Source organism: Bufo gargarizans, chromosome 10 (assembly GCF_014858855.1).
Source record: "Bufo gargarizans isolate SCDJY-AF-19 chromosome 10, ASM1485885v1, whole genome shotgun sequence".
Taxonomy (NCBI): Eukaryota; Metazoa; Chordata; class Amphibia; order Anura; family Bufonidae; genus Bufo; species Bufo gargarizans.
In genome coordinates this window covers 8,070,068-8,090,269 of record NC_058089.1, presented here as the reverse complement: position 1 = coordinate 8,090,269, position 20,202 = coordinate 8,070,068, and positions in this window count along the sequence as shown.

Here is a 20,202-nt window from a genome sequence, read left to right as displayed (position 1 = left end):
CATAATAATGTCCTACAGACACCCCATAATAATGTCCTAGTCACAGACACCCCATAATAATGTCCTAAAGACACCCCATAATAATGTCCTAAAGACACCCCATAATAATGTCCTAGTCACAGACACCCCATAATAATGTCCTAAAGACACCCCATAATAATGTCCTGAAGACACCCCATAATAATGTCCTAGTAACAGACACCCCATAATAATGTCCTAAAGACACCCCGTAATAATGTCCTACAGACACCCCATAATAATGTCCTAGACATCCCATAATAATGTCCTACAGACACCCCATAATAATATCCTAAAGACACCCCATAATAATGTCCTAGACACCCCATAATAATGTCCTAAAGACACCCCATAATAATGTCCTAAAGACACCCCATAATAATGTCCTAAAGACACCCCATAATAATGTCCTAAAGATACCCCATAATAACGTCCTAGTCACAGACACCCCATAATAATGTCCTAGACACCCCATAATAATGTCCTAGTAACAGACACCCCATAGTAATGTCCTAAAGACACCCCATAATAATGTCCTAGTCACAGACACCCCATAATAATGTCCTAGACATCCCATAATAATGTCCTAGTAACAGACACCCCATAGTAATGTCCTAAAGACACCCCATAATAATGTCCTAGTCACAGACACCCCATAATAATGTCCTAAAGACACCCCATAATAATGTCCTAGACATCCCATAATAATGTCCTAAAGATACCCCATAATAATGTCCTAAAGACACCCCATAATAATCTCCTAGTCACAGACACCCCATAATAATGTCCTAAAGACACCCCATAATAATGTCCTAGACACCCCATAATAATGTCCTAGACACCCCATAATAATGTCCTAAAGACACCCCATAATAACGTCCTAAAGATACCCCATAATAACGTCCTAAAGATACCCCATAATAACGTCCTAGTCACAGACACCCCATAATAATGTCCTAGACACCCCATAATAATGTCCTAGTAACAGATACCCCATAGTAATGTCCTAAAGACACCCCATAATAATGTCCTAGTCACAGACACCCCATAATAATCTCCAAGTCACAGACACCCCATAATAATCTCCAAGTCACAGACACCCCATAATAATCTCCTAGTCACAGACACCCCATAATAATATCCTAAAGACACCCCATAATAATGTCCTAGACACCCCATAATAATGTCCTAGACACCCCATAATAATGTCCTAGCTCAGTGGCGCCATCCCATGTAACCCTCAGGTGGCGCCCCCGCAGTCATAGTCTCGGCTGTACCCTGCTAGTGCAGTAAAGAACAGAATGGCGCACGGTGACGTCACGTCTAATGATCGCCGGCGACCTCTGACCCAGCATGGTCTATCTGTAAAGAATAAATCAAGGCAACTGGACGTCCTGTAGATTTCTTGAAAACGTTTCACTCGTTCTTCCAACGAGCTTTCTCAATTCTGAGGGACTGTACAAGAATTCTGGGAATAAATATGTAACTGAATCCACATCTGGTAATTAGACCCAGCATGGGGTCAGAGGTCATTATACCCAGCATGGGGTCAGAGGTGTTGATTCCATTATCCTAATTGGAGTCAGTAAGTGACAATGACTTCCCAGAAAAAGGTGTCAAGACAGCATTGTACGTGGCAGACAATAGATGTCTAACCCCCCCCACCTCTATTCAAGCTTGGCTTCTCCATTTTTACGTAGAAGGCCTCCTTCACGCCTCTGGTCAAGATTCAGCCGTGTACTTACATCTAAAAGGAACAGGTCACACCTTTGAAGACAGTCATGTACGTGTTTTGGATAAGGAGGCCGATTGGTACAAACGAGGCGTGAAGGAGGCCATCTACGTAAAAATGGAGAAGTCAAGCTTGAATAGAGTCAGGGGGTTAGACATCTATTGTCTGCCACGTACAATGCTGTCTTGACACCTTTTTCTGGGAAGTCATTATCACCTACTGACTCCAATTAGGATAATGGAATCAACACCTCTGACCCCATGCTGGGTATAATGACCTCTGACCCCATGCTGGGTCTAATTACCAGATGTGGATTCAGTTACATATTTACTCCCAGAATTCTTGCACAGTCCCTCAGAATTGAGAAAGCTCGTTGGGAGAACAAGTGAAACGTTTTCAAGAAATCTACAGGACGTCCAGTTGCCTTGATGTATTCTTTACAGATATACCAGCACAACATCGTTATGACAGTCTCACAAATGTTTTCGGTCACGTGACACATGTATGTTTATAACCTGCCCATTTTAAAGGGTTACCGGCCCTTTAATTCAGTTCTACGCTCCTGCAGTACTACAGGGAAGCCTCCCCAGGACCAGCAGCCGCCCTGCATCGCTCTAGTACCATGGCCACACCCTGGGGGTGTCAGCCCTGAGACACAGAGGACACACCCACTTCCTTTGTTTGCAGTGTAGTATGTTGCTGTCAGCTGTGGTAGTGATTGGGGGGGGGCAGGAAGCTGACAGCAGTCATGTTCAGCACGGACCGCGCCGTCACAGGTCAGCACAAGCTGCGTTGTCGTCACACTTCGGCTTTGCTGGAAATGTTCAGTTTTTTTTGTCACCGATCCAGCATTTTCTTTACTTCCCCTTTTTCTTTTATGATTAATTCTCTTTTTTTTCCCTTTCCAACTGTTGCAATACTACAACTCCCAGCATGGCACGCGCTGCCAGGGCACGCTGGGAGTTGATCGCTGATCTACTCTGTTGCCGTGGTCCTGTGCGGGTGACCTGCAGCTCGTAGAGCACCCCGGTCGCGACAGGACACTTCTCCCAGCATGCTTTGCTCCAAGCCTCCAAAAATGGACAGTGAAGCTGCATTTGTTGTAACTCCTAGTTCTGACCTTCATGCAGCGAAGTCCATTCTACTTATGGAGGAGGAGAAGTCAGCTACGTCCTCTTCACCTTGTGTCCGTTGAACTACACTTCCCAGCATTTGCTCCCAAAGGTGCAGGCAGGTTTCCAGATAATCTTCTGATGTGATGTATATTGTACCTGTATTACATATATGGGTGTAGAGAAATGTGTTTGCCCAAATTGGGGGTGTACCCAAAAAAGGATGAGCCCCATAATTAAACGGGGGGCACCTGAAGTTAATTGCACGCCCCCTACAGACAGTGGAGCAAGGTAACTGTCTATGGGCAGATAAACAGCCCCAAAGTCCAATGGTCGGACTATTAATTGTGGGGGGTCTTGGTACAACCCCTTTAACCAGCCCTCTGCTTCCCAGTGGCTTTTGTACGGGCAGTATGTTTCCCTTCATTGCCCAGACTCTGGAGAATTTAACACATTTTTGAAAACTTCAAAACATGACATTTTCCACATTTTCTCAGCATTACAGGGCGGAATCAGAGACCATTATCATCTATATACCGTATATATATATAAAGAAGGACGTATGTATGTTCCGCAATCACTCAAAAACGCAACCATCGATTTCAACGAGACTTGGTATACACATCCATTGCTACCTGGAGAGACATCTTGTGGGGTCTCCGCTCTCTAGGACGTATCGACCTGCATTAGCCAATACCAGCCTGCAAGTCTCTCTCTTCATATCCCAGCTGACGTACACGCGGTCACATGTCCCTTATCAGCCAATAGAAGCTCCCAGGCTTCTTCACTGTTGTAGGTCAGCTGTAGGCTAGGGGCCACTATTAAAGGGGCAACTGCTGTGGAGGTCAAGGGAGTGGGGTGCTGTGAAACTCACTGTTAAAGGGGCGGGCTGCTGTGAAGATCAAAGTTAAGGGGATGGGCTGAGGTGGAGGTCCCATTTTAAAGTGGGGGGCACTGTGGGGGGTCAGTGTTAAGGGGGATACTGTTGATATATTTTAATGACACACAGAAACATTAGATTAAATAGATTAAATATACCCGTGCGAAGCCGGTTCCTTCTGCTAGTAGCAAATAAAAATGCCCGCTGGGGGTGGGGCTCATTCCACCCCTTCCTGAATTATTCAGTACCTGCCCCCCACCAGGTGCCGATGTTCATTCTTCTCTCCATTCAGCTGATATTTAACTGCTTGATCCCTGTAGAATAGAATGGCGGCCAGCTGGCGGATACCTCCCCGACCAAACCTATGCAAATCCAGCAGCAGCAGCTCGTGTCATTAGCTTGCAATTTGCCCAAAATATGGAGGTTTGCAACCTGGGTTCATGGTCTTATCGTGAGGCAATGCTGTAAAATGTAGACGATCTGCATTAAGCGGTTATCCGGAGAACGAGCGATAATCACTGTGTCGTTAAGGTACAGTATGCCGGCAGCAAAGGGGATGAGATTTTCCCAAACCTCAGGATCCACCTTGTAGTTGTACTGATCCTGAGTTACATATATCCTGTATTATACTCCAGAGCTGCACTCACTATTCTGCTGGTGCAGTCACTGTGTACATACATTACTTATCCTGTACTGATCCTGAGTTACATCCTGTATTATACTCCAGAGCTGCACTCACTATTCTGCTGGTGGAGTCACTGTGTACATACATTACTTATCCTGTACTGATCCTGAGTTACATCCTGTATTATACTCCAGAGCTGCACTCACTATTCTGCTGGTGCAGTCACTGTGTACATACATTACATTACTTATCCTGTACTGATCCTGAGTTACATCCTGTATTATACTCCAGAGCTGCACTCACTATTCTGCTGGTGGAGTCACTGTGTACATACATTACTTATCCTGTACTGATCCTGAGTTACATCCTGTATTATACTCCAGAGCTGCACTCACTATTCTGCTGGTGCAGTCACTGTGTACATACATTACTTATCCTGTACTGATCCTGAGTTACATCCTGTATTATACTCCACAGCTGCACTCACTATTCTGCTGGTGCAGTCACTGTGTACATACATTACTTATCCTGTACTGATCCTGAGTTACATCCTGTATTATACTCCAGAGCTGCGCTCACTATTCTGCTGGTGCAGTCACTGTGTACATACATTACTTATCCTGTACTGATCCTGAGTTACATCCTGTATTACACTCCAGAGCTGCACTCACTATTCTGCTGGCGGAGTCACTGTGTACAGTCGTGGCCAAAAGTTTTGAGAATTACATAAATATTGGAAATTGGAAAAGTTGCTGCTTAAGTTTTTATAATAGCAATTTGCATATACTCCAGAATGTTATGAAGAGTGATCAGATGAATTGCATAGTCCTTCTTTGCCATGAAAATTAACTTGATCCCAAATAAAACTTTCCACTGCATTTCATTGCTGTCATTAAAGGACCTGCTGAGATCATTTCAGTAATCGTCTTGTTAACTCAGGTGAGAATGTTGACGAGCACAAGGCTGGAGATCATTATGTCAGGCTGATTGGGGTAAAATGGCAGACTTGACCTGCTAAAAGGAGGGTGATGCTTGAAATCATTGTTCTTCCATTGTTAACCATGGTGACCTGCAAAGAAACGCGTGCAGCCATCATTGCGTTGCATAAAAATGGCTTCACAGGCAAGGATATTGTGGCTACTAAGATTGCACCTCAATCAACAATTTATAGGATCATCAAGAACTTCAAGGAAAGAGGTTCAATTCTTGTTAAGAAGGCTTCAGGGCGTCCAAGAAAGTCCAGCAAGCGCCAGGATCGTCTCCTAAAGAGGATTCAGCTGCGGGATCGGAGTGCCACCAGTGCAGCGCTTGCTCAGGAATGGCAGCAGGCAGGTGTGAGCGCATCTGCACGCACAGTGAGGCCAAGACTTTGGAAGATGGCCTGGTGTCAAGAAGGGCAGCAAAGAAGCCACTTCTCTCCAAAAAAAACATCAGGGACAGATTGATCTTCTGCAGAAAATATGGTGAATGGACTGCTGAGGACTGGGGCAAAGTCATATTCTCCGATGAAGCCTCTTTCCGATTGTTTGGGGCATCAGGAAAAAGGCTTGTCCGGAGAAGAAAAGGTGAGCGCTACCATCAGTCCTGTGTCATGCCAACAGTAAAGCATCCTGAGACCATTCATGTGTGGGGTTGCTTCTCATCCAAGGGAGTGGGCTCACTCACAATTTTGCCCAAAAACACAGCCATGAATAAAGAATGGCACCAAAACACCCTCCAACAGCAACTTCTTCCAACAATCCAACAACAGTTTGGTGAAGAACAATGCATTTTCCAGCACGATGGAGCACCGTGCCATAAGGCAAAAGTGATAACTAAGTGGCTCGGGGACCAAAACGTTGACATTTTGGGTCCATGGCCTGGAAACTCCCCAGATCTTAATCCCATTGAGAACTTGTGGTCAATCCTCAAGAGGCGGGTGGACAAACAAAAACCCACTAATTCTGACAAACTCCAAGAAGTGATTATGAAAGAATGGGTTGTATCAGTCAGGAATTGGCCCAGAAGCTGATTGAGAGCATGCGCAGTCGGATTGCAGAGGTCCTGAAAAAGAAGGGCCAACACTGCAAATACTGACTCTTTGCATAAATGTCATGTAATTGTCGATAAAAGCCTTTGAAACGTATGAAGTGCGTGTAATTATATTTCACTACATCACAGAAACAACTGAAACAAAAATCTAAAAGCAGTTTAGCAGCAAAACTTTGTGAAAACTAATATTTGTCTCATTCTCAAAACTTTTGGCCACGACTGTACATATATTACTTATCCTGTATTATACTCCAGCGCTGCACTCACTATTCTGCTGGTGCAGTCACTGTGTACATACATTACTTATCCTGTACTGATCCTGAGTTACCGTATTTTTCGCCGTATAAGACGCACCTAGGTTTTTGGGGAGGAAAATAAGAAAAAAAATATTTTTAACCAAAAGGTGTGCTGTGGGTTTGGAACTAGGTGGTCTGTGGATGGCACTATTACTGGGGATCTGTGGATGACGGACACTGTTATGGGGGGATCTGTGGATGACGGACACTGTTATGGGGGGATCTGTAGATGACGGACACTGTTATGGGGGGATCTGTGGATGACTGACACTGTTATGGGGGGATCTGTGGATGACTGACACTTATGGGGGGATCTGTGGATGACGGACACTGTTATGGGGGGAACTGTGGATGACGGACACTGTTATGGGGGGAACTGTGGATGACGGACACTGTTAGGGGGGAACTGTGGATGACGGACACTGTTAGGGGGGAACTGTGGATGACGGACACTGTTAGGGGGGAACTGTGGATGACGGACACTGTTATGGGGGGATCTGTGGCTTTCACTGTTACAGGGGGATCTGTGGCTGGCACTGTTACAGGGGGGGATCTGTGGATGGCACTGTTATACATGTGTCATCCACAGACCCTCCCAGCCCATAACTGTGCCATCCACAGATCCCCCGCCGCTCCTGTATACTAATATCATATGTCTTATTCAATTAATAGTTTTTAAATATGCCTCTTTATTCCTAAAAGTACCTTAAATCCGAAGCGCTTCAGTACAATGCCGGCAGGCCGGGCAGCCGGCGCGGCACGGCGCGTCACTCACTGACGTCACTTGCCTGCGCCGCCTGCTTCATTCATAAAGTAGGCGGCGCAGGCACGTGACATCAGGGAGTTACGCTGCCGCCCGCCCAGCCTGCATACTACTGAAGCGCTAAGGATTTAAGGTACTATTAAGCATAAAGGGGCATATTTAATAACCATTCATTGAATATGACATATTTTATTAGTACACCGGAGCGGCGGGGCGGGCCTTTAGTACAGTGACTGCACCGCCCCGCCGCTATTGCCGGCCCCAGCTCCTCCTCCCAGTCCCTCCCCGAGTCCTCGCTCTCTTTACATCGCTGCCAGCGATGTAAAACTGACTGCATTCGCCGTATAAGACGCAGGGGCATTTCTCCCCCATTTTGGGGGAAGAAAAAGTGCGTCTTATACGGCGAAAAATACGGTACATCCTGTATTATACTCCAGAGCTGCACTCACTATTCTGCTGCTGCAGTCACTGTGTACATACATTACTTATCCTGTACTGATCCTGAGTTACATGCTGTATTATACTCCAGAGCTGCACTCACTATTCTGCTGCTGCAGTCACTGTGTACATACATTACTTATTCTGTACTGATCCTGAGTTACATCCTGTATTAGACTCCAGAGCTGCACTCACTATTCTGCTGGTAGAGTCACTGTGTACATACATTACTTATCCTGTACTGATCCTGAGTTACATCCTGTATTATACTCCAGAGCTGCACTCACTATTCTGCTGCTGCAGTCACTGTGTACATACATTACTTATTCTGTACTGATCCTGAGTTATATCCTGTATTATATACTCCAGAGCTGCACTCACTATTCTGCTGGTAGAGTCACTGTGTACATACATTACTTATCCTGTACTGATCCTGAGTTACATCCTGTATTATACTCCAGAGCTGCACTCACTATTCTGCTGGTAGAGTCACTGTGTACATACATTACTTATCCTGTACTGATCCTGAGTTACATCCTGTATTTCTTTTATTAAAATTTTAAAACAAACAGATAAATAAATATATAAAACAGAGACCAAACCAACCATACAGGACATGATGCTCCTCAGCGCGGCGCAGACAGCACCGGTCCAGCCCACTCGCCACAGAACACCAGCTATGTACAATATTTACAATATCTATGTACATGTACTAACCTTCCTGATCCGGTTGCACCTACCTACACTTAACAAATACAGAAGTTAAACTTACAAAAAGCCCACCCACCACCACCCCAATGCAACACACAATTTTTTTTTTTTTTTTTTTTATATATTATATATATATATATTTTTATTTTTATTTTTTTATTTTTTTTTTTGGTCCCTGAGCTGGTCCCGCATCCCATGCCCCCAGTACATGATAACAGACGTCCATGAACCAGCCCAGGATTTTCTTATATATCCCAAAGTCCCCAATGTTCCATGGAACCCTCCCCCCATTTACCCACCACCCAACCTAACACTACACCCGACAACTCAACCTATACAAATATACAAATATATATAGACATAAAGACATATAAACTACATTACATAGTACATTACATAGTAGACCTTAACCTCACCACCCACCGTGAGGCTTTTCAGCCACACACAACCCATTAAAGCCCAAGTTTGGCGCCTGCAAGCCCTATGTCCTCATACAGCCACCAAAACAAAACAAAAATCTACAGTGTCAGCTTCAGCCCACCACCGGGAGGGGAGACAACAGGCTAGGGTACCCTAAAGGCAAAACCCCTCCAGAGGAGAGAGGCTCTACCCGCCCCCAACCTCTCGTACTCCAGAGAGCGCACCTTCACCAGGTCTCCGAGAATGTTCCTAACCACCTCATCCTCGGGGAGGATTTTGCGTTGCGTCGAAACTAAACACCGTGCATGCCACGTGTAGTACCTGACCACTGAGCTGACTAGGAATAAAGTGCAAAGGTCCCTACCACCCAGGTGTCTGAATGCTCCATAGGCCCATTCCGCATAGGAGAGAGTGACCAGCCTAGGCCAGCCAATGGAGGTCCCCACCCTGGTGTAAACCTCTGTGTTAAAGGGACAATGAAGCAGGAAGTGGTCCATGCTTTCCAGCACACCACCGCACTCCTCACGGGGACACCCCCTGTCCTCAGAGCTCCTACACTTCAGATTGTCCCTCACACACAGTTTCCCATGGAAGCAGCGCCAAGTCAAGTCAAAGAACTTCAAGGGGATCCTATTGGAATTTAAAAGCCGTAACCCAACCCTCAGATCCCGACCTGGGCAGTCCCTGAGGGCCAGAGGTTTCTGGAAATGGGTCAACAGAACCCTCTGGTCAAGGAGTCTCCTTGACTGAGTCCTGATTTCCCACATCCCCAGACCCCACCGACGTAATACCTTCAGAACCAGGGCAGCATAAGCCGGGAGATGCCCATGTGGTGTGCGGAGATCCTTCACTTGCCCCCCTGTCTCCCATTCCTGGAAGAAAGGCCGAAACCATCCCCGACAGGAGGCTACCCACAGAGGAGCCCTCTCTTGCCAGAGGTTCGAGAGATTAATCTTAATAAAGGTGTTCACCAGGAACACCACAGGGTTGACCATACCCAACCCTCCTAGTCTCCTCGTACGGTAAGTAACCTCCCTCTTGACAAGGTTCAGTCTGTTTCCCCATAACATCTGGAAGAACAGACTGTAGACCCGAGTCCAGAAAGGTTCCGGCAAGACGCACACACTGCCCAGATATAACAGCAAAGGGATCAGGTAGGTTTTGATAATGTTCACCCTTTCCCTGAGGGTTAAAGACCAACCCTTCCACTGGTCCACCTTCTGAGCGGCAATCTTAAGCCTGCTATCCCAGTTTTGATGGGGGTAATCCCCCTGGCCAAATTCAATGCCGAGGACTTTTGTAGATTCCTGGGGCTCTGGAAGGGTGTCCGGGAGATCAAAACCAGGATCTCCACCTCCCAGCCAGAGACTCTCACACTTATCTCGGTTGATCTTGGACCCAGATGACTCTGAGTAGCGCTCTACCTCAGACAGTACCCACTCTGCCTCCCCTCTCGAAGACACAAAGATAGTTACGTCATCAGCATACGCCACCACCCTCAGTGTAGTCTCCGGAGCCGCCCGGTCCATCCCGATGCCCGCCAACGGCCCACGATCAACCCCTCTAAGGAAGGGATCGATCGCGAACACGTACAAAAGCGGGCTCAGAGGACAACCCTGGCGAACCCCAGATCCCACCCCAAAAGGACGCCCAATCCAACCATTCACAAGCGGGAAACTCTCTGCCCCTGCATACAAGGTCTTAAGCCAATCAACAAACCCCCCGGGCAGGCCATATCTCAGAAGGACAGACCAGAGGTACTCGTGGTTAACACGATCAAATGCTTTTGCCTGATCCAAGGACAGCATGTACCCCTTCCAATGACCTGCCCTGCCCTGCTCCACGGCCTCCCGGACACTGAGCACAGCACTAAAAGTACTGTGGCCGGGAACAGAGCAATGCTGGGCCCCAGAAAGGAGCTGGGGTGCAAACTTCACCAGCCGATTAAATAGCACCTTTGCCAAAATCTTTCTGTCCACACCGAGGAGCGCTATGGGACGCCAATTCTCAATGTGGAAAGGATCTTTACCCTTTGACAGGATGATCAGGGCCGACCTCCTCATTGACTTTGGTAGAGTACCCGAGGAGAGACACTCATTTAATACCTCAGTCAAGAGGGGAACTAAGGTGTCCTTAAAGGTCTTGTAAAACTCAGATGTTAAGCCATCCGGACCAGGTGATTTTTTGGGAGCAAGCCCCTCAATCACCAGACTGACTTCCTCTTCACTGATCATTTCCGTCAAACCGTCAAGAGAGGGGTCTACCCCTGGTTCAGGGACAGTTTCAGTCAGGAAAGCCGATATCTTATCACGATCAAGATCCCTCCTTGCCATGAGATGTGAGTAAAAGGATCTGACAACCTCCAGAATCCCTGATCTGGACCTTCTCAGAGAACCCGTACTATCAATCAGTCCTGACACAATCTTACTACTCACTGACATCCTGCAGTTTTTGTAAGGGTCGGGCGAGCGGTATTTCCCGTAATCCCTCTCAAAAACCAAAGATGCGTGCCTATCGTACTGACACCTCATAAGCAAAGACTTCACTCTGGAGATCTCCTCACGGCTACCCCCAGTCGAGACAAGACGTTCGAGTTTCCTCCTCAGGCCCTGATACAGGCGATACTTACTCAGACTCCTAAGGCTCGAGAGCTGGCGGAAGAATCTCCCCACCCTTTCCTTGAAGATCTCCCACCACTCAGACTTACTGCCGCAGAGATCCAGCAATGGTACCTGGCTCTGAACGAAATCCTCAAAGGACTGTCTTATCTCCGCTTCTTCCAAGAGAGACGAATTGAGCCTCCAGTAGCCCCTTCCCATTCGGGGGGTCTCTGCAACATTCAGAGAAAACAAAATCATACAGTGGTCGGAGAACTCCACCTCCACAGCGGACACGGCTGAAGAGACGGCTTCCTCCTTTAAATAAAACCTGTCTATTCTAGACCTACAACTAGCCCTATGATAGGTGAACCCCGGGTGGCCTGGGGTGTGCCGGATGTGGACATCCACCAGACGAGCCTCACTAGCTATTTTATTAAGCGCAATGCTGTCGTAAGTCAGCTTGTCCCTGGAACCTCCCCTATCCTGGGGCCTCGTGACAGTATTGAAGTCCCCTCCAAAGACCACCTGCCGACTTGTAAAAAGATAGGGCTTGATCCTCATGAAGAGACACTTACGGTCCCACTTGGACTGGGGACCATAGATGTTAATTAGACGAAGTTCTTGTCCCCTCATGAGGACATCCAGGATCAGGCACCTCCCCATTTCTAATTCAATAACCCGTCGGCATTCTACCGGTGCAGTAAAAAGGACTGCCACCCCGCTATACGGCTCGGCCGCAAGAGACCAGTAGGAGGATCCGCGTCGCCACTCCCTTTTAGCTTTAAATACAGATGCCAAATCTGGCAGCCTGGTCTCCTGCAAAAACAAAATGTCAGCTTCAACCCGGCTGAAAAAATCAAAGGCCGCAAATCTAGCCGTATCTGACTTAATGCTGGCGACATTAATGGACGCCAGCGTCAACGGAGTGAGTGCCGCCATCATGGGTGATTGAATTAGATGGCTTTCTTTTCCCACTGCCCCCACCAACTTTTTCATCAGATGATGGCTTACCCCTCTTCAAACAAACAGATGTGTCCATTTCACCTCTGCCCTTGTGCTCTGACTCCAAGCCAGCCCCCACCCCTGAGGACATGTTTTCCCCAGTAGAAGGAGGCTCGGCGTCCCCCGCAGGCCCAGGTGTCACCGCGACTCCCGAAACCTCCCCACCGGCTCCCTCCCCTGAGGAGGGGGAGGTGTCACCAATGGCTTGGAACCGGTTTGAGAGACTAATCAGAGGGGGGTTGGTTGTACCTTCCTTTGGCATCTGGCGGGTGGGAGAAGATCTTAAATCTCCCTTTTTCCCTGTACGTTTATTACCCTGCTTTTGCCATCCCCCACTTCCCCCGTCATGGGGGGATAATGAGGAGATGGCACCTTCCTCTTCCTGGATCCTCCTAATTTCCTCATCCAGCTCACTGTCCCTTTGGGCCTCAGCAGTAGCAGCAGTCTCAGGGGTGAGATCAGGGGTCATCCCAGCTTCCCCAGTTGCCTGAGGTTCCCGGGATTCACCCATCTCCCTCTCCCTTCGGCGATTTTCCTGACGCCTCAGTTGGGCAGGCGTCTTTTGCTTACTTTTCTTCCCTGGCCCCTCTGTACCTTCACTTCTGCCAGCCCCTGCCCCAGTAGAATTGGCCTCACGGCTTCCTCCCGCCGGGGCATTGACCGCATTGGCAAAGGAATGAGGGCAGCGACTGAATGGGTGACCTAAGTCACCACACAGGTGACACCTAATCTCTGCACATGATGCAGCGAGGTGGCCAATCTCCCCACACAGCGCGCACTTCTGTACAGTGCAGTTAGCACTGAAGTGTGTGGGGCTGCCGCATCTGTGACAGAGCTTCGGCTGACCCTGGTAGAAAATCTGGATGCGATCCCTTCCAAGGAAGGTGGCAGATGGTATGTGAGTAACTGTGTTTCCTAAAAGCCTAAGTTTTACCATGAACGTCCAGGCCCCAGACCAGATGCCATGTTCATCCCTGTTCTTCTTGGGAACCTCCACCACCTCCCCATATCGGCCGAGCCACGTCATGATGTCAATACACGAGAGTGACTCGTTACGGGTTAGAACGGTCACCCTCTTCACATTGTTTTGACGAGACACTGCCTGGACGGCAAAATCTCGCCAGCTGGGCTCGTCCTTTGCCATCTCATAGTTCGACCAGAAGAGCTCAAGTCCCTCCGGCCGAACAAAGCTGACATCGAACTCAGGGGTCCCATAGGGATGTATCAAGGCGTAGATGTCTGTCGCCTTGAAGCCCATCTTTAGAAGGAGCTCAACAACTTCTGATCTTGAAGGAAATGTATCACTGCCCCTCCACCTCAGACGGACCACATTCCTACGGAGAGCACCCTGCCCAGCTGTCGGGAGGGACCACGTGGTCTCCCCGCTCCTTTGCTCTCGGAAGGCTGAGAGGCCATGCCTATCTATCCAAAAGGATAGATCAACCTCCCTCCCCTCTACATTGATTGTGCTCTCCCCTCTCTTTAGAGCCTCCAGAAGACGCCGCTGCAAAACGCCGTCCCCAGAGCCAGAGGACAAGGAGGGTCCCCTACTCACCCCGGCTGTGACAGTAGCAAAACTGCGCACAGGGGCTGCCACAGCCGGGGGGGCAACCGGACCAGGTTCCACACCCTCCCCACTTACCAAAGACCCTCCACCACCCACTTCCATATCTTCCATCCCCAAACCAGCCTTACTTACAACAGATTCTGCTACCTCCCTTCCTTCCCTCCTAACACCATTCACTCCACCATCCAAACCCCCAGACATATTTTTATTAAAAATAATTTTCTGCCCCCCACCTGCTCCCTCACTCATACTGGCTGAACCGGTGTGTTTTGGTGTAATTATTGGTACCTCAGCATCACTGGGCCCTGGGGTCGGAGCTGCCCCCAAAAGACAGGCCACAGCCCCAACCCCACTTTTATCATTGCCCTCCGCTTCCTCAGTACTACCATTTACAACTTTTGGGCGCCGCTGATCCATTACCGGGCGCCGCTGATCCAAACGCTGCTGATCTGTTCTTTCATGGCGCCGCTCATCTGGACCAGCAGCGCCAATACAAAACAAAGGCTTTGGCATCAGTTCTTGACCTTCATTGGGAGGCGTAACCGTCATAGCTCCGACAGCTCCTTCATGCCTCTGCTGGCCCGAGGGAACAGCGTCATCAGCGGTTGGAGCCATCGGAGCTCCTGCAGCCATCTGTGGCGTGGAGCCACCCCCTCCTCCCATCAGGGAGCAAACTCCAGCGCCAGAGATTTTTCTCTCATCCTCCGCAGTAACCTTCCTGTCCGGCTTTTCAGCCGGTGTCGCACCAGCTCCATCCCCGTTACTGCAAACAGAGACAGAGCTCACCACCATATCGGATACCTCGCTCTCCCCTCTCTCCTGCACCGAGTCCACTGCAGGACACGGGCTGGGCTGAGAAGAGGGGCTAATACAGTGAGCCGGCCCTGCGGTCGACCCGGGGGTCCCAGGGAGGGGGGTGTATACATATCTTACCTGCTCCTGGAGCTTGGTCTTCTTAGCCTTTTTCTTTCCTTCCCCAGGCGTCTCCGGTGGCAACTCATCACCAAAGCATAAGTCCTGGAAACGCACTGGGGACTCCAGGAGCTGGATCTCCTCCACTAGGGCCCCTCCCGGGCTGCAGGTCTCATACTCATCCCCCGAGCCGCAGCTGGGTGACCTTGCTATTTGGCGTGCAGGGGGCCCACTGTACGGAATCTGCTCCTGCAGGCTGCCAGGTGGATCTTGCTGGTCATCATCATCATCCTCCTGCACGACTGGTTCCTTCTCCACCTGGCTGTCAGGCTGCTGCCCCATCTGCCCCTTCTCCTCCGCCATCTTCCGAAAACGTTCCTCGTTTAGGAGTTTTTCCTTAAACGGGCCGCTTTTATCTCGGAGTACAGTCCGCCTTTGCTCAATCTCGCCAATGTCAGCTTGTAGCTGCTTTATTTGGTTCTCCAGCCCCTGCTTCTTCCTCTTTGGGGCCACTCCAACACAAGACCTCAAGCCGCGCAGCTCCTCCCGGAGCCTCCTCAGGGTCTTAGTCGCGTCTTCGTACTCACGGAGGTGGCTCATGACCCGGGATCCGTAGGTGGAAATGGACTCCCGGGCCCTCAGTACGCCCCAGCCTTCCTCCTCAAGATCTGCTTCACCTCCGTGAACACTCGGCTTTTGCTGGGCCCCGGAAGGGCCACTCTCACCCATGCTGGCATTCGGGTCCTCCTTAGCGGATCCAGCCTTGCGGCTCTTCCTACTACCCTCAGACTCAGGGGAGACAGAAGCCACATTACTGCGACTCCTGCCAGATCTTCTTACCCCTGAGTCCTCCATGCAGGCCAAACGCTGGCTTCTCCTGTCCCCTGAAGGCCTGCCGCTGGGAACAGGAGCCTGGGGCTTGCTTCCCTCGCTCATGCCTGAGAACCCACTCTCCCCCTGGGGAGGAGAGAGCCGGCCTCAGGTGGATAGATTTTCCTCCAAACGCTCAGGAGCAGCAGCAGCAGCAGCAGCAGCTACACACAGCCACAGGCGACCACACCCACAGGTAATCGCAGCTCAGGAACAGCTGGTCCAGAGCTGCACTCACTATTCTGCTGGTGAAGTCACTGTGTACATACATTACTTATCCTGTACTGATCCTGAGTTACATCCTTTATTATACTCCGGAGCTGCACTCACTATTCTGCTGGTGGAGTCACTGTGTACATGCATTACTTATCCTGTACTGATCCTGAGTTACATCCTGTATTATACTCCAGAGCTGCACTCACTATTCTGCTGCTGCAGTCACTGTGTACATACATTACTTATCCTGTACTGATCCTGAGTTACATCCTGTATTATACTCCGGAGCTGCACTCACTATTCTGCTGGTGCAGTCACTGTGTACATACATTACTTATCCTGTACTGATCCTGAGTTACATCCTGTATTATACTCCAGAGCTGCACTCACTATTCTGCTGCCGCAGTCACTGTGTACATACATTACTTATTCTGTACTGATCCTGAGTTACATCCTGTATTAGACTCCAGAGCTGCACTCACTATTCTGCTGGTAGAGTCACTGTGTACATACATTACTTATCCTGTACTGATCCTGAGTTACATCCTGTATTATACTCCAGAGCTGCACTCACTATTCTGCTGCTGCAGTCACTGTGTACATACATTACTTATTCTGTACTGATCCTGAGTTATATCCTGTATTATATACTCCAGAGCTGCACTCACTATTCTGCTGGTAGAGTCACTGTGTACATACATTACTTATCCTGTACTGATCCTGAGTTACATCCTGTATTATACTCCAGAGCTGCACTCACTATTCTGCTGGTAGAGTCACTGTGTACATACATTACTTATCCTGTACTGATCCTGAGTTACATCCTGTATTATACTCCAGAGCTGCACTCACTATTCTGCTGGTGAAGTCACTGTGTACATACATTACTTATCCTGTACTGATCCTGAGTTACATCCTGTATTATACTCCGGAGCTGCACTCACTATTCTGCTGGTGGAGTCACTGTGTACATGCATTACTTATCCTGTACTGATCCTGAGTTACATCCTGTATTATACTCCGGAGCTGCGCTCACTATTCTGCTGGTGCAGTCACTGTGTACATACATTACTTATCCTGTACTGATCCTGAGTTACATCCTGTATTATACTCCGGAGCTGCACTCTGCTGCACTATTCTGGCTCTTCTTTTATTGTCTGTAGCAACATACTACACAGGAGTTTGTTTGTAATCTGTTACCATGGAGACACATAGGCCTGTATATGAGCTGCATACACAAAACAAAAGGAGACTATTTTGTACGATTGTTTCAGACGCACTGGAACAATAAATCTGCTTGTAAACTTCCCTGGGGCAGAATTGGCATCTTGACTCCATATTGGATCAGAAATATGCAGCATGTTATTCATTCCATTTTCCTAACATTTTTGCCCTTTCGTCGGGTCTGGTTTGATCTTGTGCGTTCCTGAGAGAAGTGAGACACGGGTGACGATTTCGAGCACAAGGTGACAACCACCACGCAACGTACAGAGGTTTTAATTTAAAGCCTCATGCACACGTCCGTGGAACACGGTCCGTGGTATGCCGGCCTGGATTTCTTCTGAGTGCAGGAGCGCACGGCGCCATTGGTTGCTATGACACCGAGCGCTTCCTGCTGCCGCCACCGCAGTGCAGTATTACACTCGTATAGATCATACCAGCGTATTACTGTACTGCGGCGGCAGCAGGAAGCGCTCGGTGTCATAGCAACCAATGGCGCCGTGCGCTCCTGCACTCAGAAGAAATCCAGGCCGGCATACCACGGACCGTGTTCCACGGACGTACGTGTGCATAAGGCTTAAAGGGAAACTCCACACAATAAGCGCTACGGAGTGCTTCCGTGGGGTTTCGTCCCGTACTTCTGTTCCGCAAAAAGATAGAACATGTCCTATGTTTTTGCGGAACGGCCGGATCGCGGACCCATTCAAGTGAATGGGTCAGCGATCCGCTGCCGCTGCCCCACGGACTGTGCTAGTGTATTGCAATACGGCAACGGGGCGCACACGCCAGTGTGAAAGAGGCCTAATGCTGTTCTATTCTTCCACCATGCTTTACACTTCTGAGGGGTCAGAATGCTGTGAAGGTCACTGTTTAGGGGGCGGACCTCTGTGGAGGTCCCTGTTAAGGGCATGGGGTGCTATGGAGGTCACATTTTATGGGGACAGGGTGCTGTGGAGGTCACTGTTGAGGGGGTGGCGCAATGCAGAGGTCACTGTTAAGAGGGCGGACTGCTGTGGAGGTCCATGTTAAAGGGGTATTCCCATCACATACAATGGGGGCATATCGCTAGGATATGCCCTCATTGTCTGATAGGTGCAGGTCCCACCTCCTGGACCCGCACCTACAAGGAGAACAGAGCGGGGAGAACTGTGGCTGGAGGACCCCGGGTTTCCTGGGGTCCGTCCACCAAGTGCTTCTCCCTGCTGCTTTCATACAAGTGAATAGAAGCGCACCGCGCACGCGTGGCCCCTGCTCCCATTCATTTCTATGGGGCAGATGGAAATAGCCGAGCCAGCTATTTTCGGCGGCCCCATTGAAATGAATGGAGGGCGGCTGCTCATGCGCAGTGCACCCTCCATTAATTTTCCCGCTCTGTTCTCATTGTAGGTGTGGGTCATTCTGCTAGTATATATATATATATATATAAAATAAGGTAGGGGTTACCCAGTGGATACCTTAGTTTTGGGGGTGCTCCTATAGCTCTGGATCCGCTGACTGCACTATGTTATATCATGGATATAGTATTCTGCAATGGGAAAAATGTTAGGGTATTTGTCTCCATCTAGTGGTCAGATTAGGCATCACATTCACAGAAAATCAAATCTGCAGCATGCCAATTGGTGTCTAGGAAAGAGCAGTAAAATCTGCACTAAATTCAACAGGAAGGAATTAAATCTAATTAGTGTTGATTTTATTGCACCTTTCTGCAGATCTGCAGGAGTCGACACCAGACCGCTGAAGGAAATCCCGGGCTGCGGTGGTCACATCATTGCTAGACCTGGGGAGTCCAGCAGAGAATTAGGAAAGTGTCCCCTCTGGTAATTTGAAACAATCTACAGAAGGGAACACACAACACAATATACGGGGTTTGATGCGGTTTTGCTGCTGCAGTTTTCTTGCTTACTTGCTGTGGAACTTCTCTGCAGCAAAATCAGTTTCTTATGACTTTTGCCGGGCGTTCCGTACATTGGGGACCGCGATTTATGCGGTAGCCGCAGACGGATCCAGACTTATTCAACTTGAATGGGTCCGTGATCCGTCAGCACCTCAAAAACACGGCCGTGTGCGTGAGGCCTTAAAGGGGTTTTCTGGGATTTTGATACTGATGACCTGTCTTTAGGATAGATCATCAGTGTCTGACACCAGGGACCCCCGCTGATCAGCTGTTTGAGAAGGCACCCACGCCGCTGTGATCGGTGGGGGTCCCAGGTGTCAGACCCCCACCAATCAGATACTGATGACCTACGGTGAAGATAGGTCATCTGTATCAAAATCCCAGATAAACCCCTTTAAAGGGGGATCTCCAAGATTTAACAACTGATGAATTATCCCGAGGACAGGTTATCAATATCAGATCGTTAGGGGTCCGACACCTCGCGACCCCCGTCGATCCGCAGTATCTCTGGCACCATATATTGGACAGAGCTGGTTGCTGCAGCATTCACTTCCATGGGAGCAGTGCTGCAATAACCAGCTCCGTCCAATACGTAATGCATGAAGCTGTGTGGTTTCAGCAGCGACTTTTGACACCAGAGAAGGGGCGGCCTGGCCATAGACCCCACAGGGAACTTTCCCGGTGGGCCAATGCCTTGGGGGGGGGGGGGGGGGGGGGGATAGCACACAAACTCTTCTGCCTCCACCTACATATGTTTTTTTTTTCCAGGGCCACTTTAAGTTCCCAGTTCCGCTCCTGCACCAGAGATACTGCCAAACATTTAACTGGACCTGTTAGACCTCTGCCGATCAGATATCGATGGGGATAGGTCATCAACTTTTGACCCTTTCGCTA